The sequence below is a fragment of the Camelus ferus genome, chromosome 4, assembly GCF_009834535.1.
Source record: "Camelus ferus isolate YT-003-E chromosome 4, BCGSAC_Cfer_1.0, whole genome shotgun sequence".
NCBI lineage: Eukaryota > Metazoa > Chordata > Mammalia > Artiodactyla > Camelidae > Camelus > Camelus ferus.
The window spans coordinates 74,250,754-74,254,444 of NC_045699.1; the positions used below are offsets into that span (position 1 = coordinate 74,250,754).

Sequence of the window (3,691 nt, forward strand, 5' to 3'; positions counted from 1 at the left end):
CCTCCCACGCCTGGAGGCAGAGGGCGCCCTGCTGGGCCCTGAAAACCTCCTTCCGACAGGCACCAGTGAGCTCCGGGTAGACCTCATGGACTTTGAGGGCAACCGCCAACTTGCCAAGTAGCAGGCGTTCAAGATGGCGGGCGAGGCGGAGACGCGCAAGCTGGTCCTGGGGCCTTTGTCCGGGGTAGGGCAGGCGAGGTCTGCACGGGGCGCGGTGGCCTGGGCTGCGGCTCCGGGTCCCGGCTCTGCCTCTTCTGAGAGATGGTGGCGTGCACGGAGCACCGCCAGCGCCTGCATCCGCACGATGAGGTGACGCCGTGTACTCCCAAGTGCACCCACGAGGGCGATGCGACACCATGCAAAGCTCAGCAGGCGGGGCGTTACTGTTTATCACCAGCCCTGATGAAGACGCGGAAGGACGGCAAGTCGGCACACCCCCCTGAGGGCTCCCCCCTCCGGCCCTGGGGCTCTGCCTGAGGAGCAGATGAGCTCCTGGGCCACAGTGGCCCCCGTCCGAGTGGAAGGGTGCCCTTAGCCGGCAGCGGCAGACCGACGAGGGGGTCCCAGGGCCACTGTGTCAGCAGAGGGTGTTCACTGGGGTCATGGGGGTGGCAGCACTGGACATGACAGCCCTGAGCTGGACCCAGGACTTCCCAGCCCTGAGTGCCTGCGGGGCCAGCGAGCCCCTGACGGCCCACAATGACCACGCCTTCTCCACCAAAGAGCAAGACAACACAAAAGTGATGTGAACTGTGCGGAGCAGCACCTGGGGCCTGGGGGGACCACAGCCGTCACGAGTCAGCACCGGGGGCCTGGGGGGACGACGGCCGTCACATGTCAGCACCGGGGGCCTGGGGGGACGACGGCCGTCAGGTGTCAGCACCGGGGGCCTGGGGGGACAACAGTTGTCACGTGTCGAACCTGAACGGCCGCTACCTCGCGGAACCCCACAAGACTTTGCAAATGATGTCAACTGGAGGTCGGGGAAAGGGCCCAACCACAGCTACAAGCTGTCGGAGGTGAAGATGCGGGCCACCTAGGCTGGCCAGGGCCAGTGTGGGCAGCTGGTCCAGAGCCCTCCCCAGGAAGGGACCGCTGGGCGCTGCACCACCATCCCCGTGGGAGCGGAAGAGTTGAGTCCTGTCCCCTGGCGCGCCCTCCTTTCCTGGAGGGCGTGCGTCTCATCCCGGAGCCCGTCCCTCCCTTGCTCCTCGTGCTGGCGCTCAGCCAGGGCAAGACAGAGCGGGGCGGGCCTGGGGAGCGGGCGCAGGGGAGGACGGCCCTTCCTGCCCCCGGAACCTGAGAGTGGGGCTAAATTGCGCCCCCCAGGGCCCGGGGGGGCCCCAGGGCGGAACAGTCGTCTTTGTCCTCTTGCGGACCTGGGGCGATGACAGTGCGGGATGGGTGCGGGAGCTCGTCACTGAGCGAGTGCGTCGCTCCTCCCACTCCGGCCCTGGGTTTGATGCGCAAACTTCTAGGGCAGCAAACAGCCCACGACACCCCAGGGCCCACAGTCGGGGGTGATCAGGCGCGGGGGCTCCCCCACGTGCCGCCTCCCCCCCCGCCCGCTGCACCTCCCTTTCACAGGGGCCGCGCCTCCAGCGGAGGAAAGAGTGCCCACTGGCGCAGCTGGGAAGGCGGCCCCGGCTTCAGCCCGCGCCTCGACTTTTCAGGCCTGAAACGGATTCTCCTGGAAGGACCCTCCCCTCCAGAAGCCATCATTTTGAACTTATAATTAACGTTGTGAAGTTAAATACTGAGAAATGCCTCTTGAGGAAACCTTGATTTCTTAAATGCCGCGCTGTTACCGTGGCACGGGCAGAGCTGCACCGCTGGCCGGAAACTGCTTCAGCGGTAGCTTAGAACCTGCGTAACCGGGAGCTGGGCTAGGAGCTTTTTCTTTTTTAAACGATTTGGTAAGTATTTAATTTGAGCCTTGCTGTAATTTATTTATAAATACTCCTTTGCTTTCAGGACTTGCCAAGACTTATTTTTCAAGTGTTTATAGAAATGCAGCCAAAGGTCATCGGGGCAGCAAGGGGCTGGTGGAACCAACCGCCTGCGGCAGTGAAGCCCCTTGTATTACACGTGCACGTGCATCGGGTACACGCGGGGGCCACGGGAGGACAGACGACCTGGTGGGGGGGGTCCGTGGGCGTGGGCATCGCCCGCCCCTCCCCAGCTGGCCCAGACCTCCTCCCAGCAGCCTCTCTGCCTGCTTCCAGGACCGCCCTCCACGGCCCAGGCGCCTGCCCCCAGGCTGGACCATGGCTGTTCTGTTGAGGGTGTTGGGAGCTGGGGGCACAGGACAGGAGAACACGAGGCAGGAGGGCGGCACCCCCTGGAGAGGGCAGGGCGCCAGCAGAGGCTCTGCTCCCTCGTGCCCAGGGTGTGCCCTGTGGGGTCAGAGCCGGAGCCAGGCTGTCGGACTCCTTTGCGTCAGAGCCCACGAGGGATGCTGGCTCCCTCCGTCTCTCTCCTGGCCTGAGGAGTGTCACCCTCTCCCTCCAAAAAGCTGAACTTTGGGAGCTGTGGCTGGCCCCAGACCCTGGAACCAGCATGACACTCTTGCCCCAGCCCACCACAACCCTCTTGTCTCAGTCCCTTCCCCTCCTCTTCACCACGAGGTTACAAGCTGTCCCAACGATCCAACGCCTTGAGGGCGATTTACAAGAAAAGACTTGGAAGGGGCCACCTGGTCACCTTCAGGCTCAGTTGGGTCCAGGTGGAGCACGAGGCTGCTCACCAGAAATGGGACACTTGTTTTGCTTTTTGGCTGCATTAATGAAGGCATAACATCTAGAATGAAGGAGGGGAGAGCCATGCTCCTCTCTGCACAGGCCACACCTGTGCCCTGGGGTCTGAGTTTTGCACCTTGCAGCACTAAGGAGGGGGCACGCCTAGGAATGGGAGCAAAGAGCTGGAAACGACACCGGGAGAAGTGGCTGAAAGCGGGAGAGTCCAGCCCGCCTCAGAGGAGGAGCTGTGTGTGGGGGACAGGGACCCCATCGCCGGAGGACTGTGGTTGCCCGAGGACCTCAGGCTCAGCCCCCCATCCCTTCATCCCTCTGCACACAAGGTGCCTTCTGCCCTAAGGTTTCTGTCCTTTCCCAGCCCCCCTGATCAGGAAGAGCGGGGGGCCCCTTGTCCTGGTCACCCTGGGTCCTCCAGGTTTCAGCACCAAACTTCCCACGTCCTGGGAAACCCCTCAGTCCTGGACAAACCAGGATGGTTGATCACCCCTACAGGAGGCTCAGTGGCCATTCAGACTGCAGCCTAGGGAGGGGGGTGTAGCTCAGTGGTAGAGCACATGCTTAGTGTGCATGAGGTCCGGGGCTCAATCCCCAGCACCTCCAACAACAAACAATTGCAACCCAGTCATCGGCAACGGAGGAAAACCCCAAACCTGGACCCTCTCTTCTCAAGGCTGGGGGAGGGGGGGCTTCTTAGTTAATGAAGAGAGACAAAGCCGAGCTCCGACCCCACACCCCACCTCACAGAGTGCCTACTGGCTGCAGAGCCCCCCCTGGTGCGCAGGTGAGTTTATTCCCACCGTGAAGGGGGGCCCGGTCTGGCTGGGGGAACGAGGCGTCTCCCCGTGGTACCCCACACACGTCGTCAGCAGAAGGCTTGTGCAGACGGGCGCCCTGTGTTTCTTCTAGACCCGGCCTGAAGTTCAGGTCCTTAAAGG

General features: G+C 63.0%; 1 non-coding gene across 1 annotated transcript; it reads left to right on the forward strand.

Annotated features, from left to right (window-relative positions):
* The first annotated feature begins 3,284 nt into the window (after positions 1-3,284).
* Positions 3,285-3,356, forward strand: TRNAT-AGU. The gene has a single exon. It is a non-coding gene; the product is annotated as a tRNA-Thr (tRNA).
* The last annotated feature ends 335 nt before the right edge of the window (positions 3,357-3,691 follow it).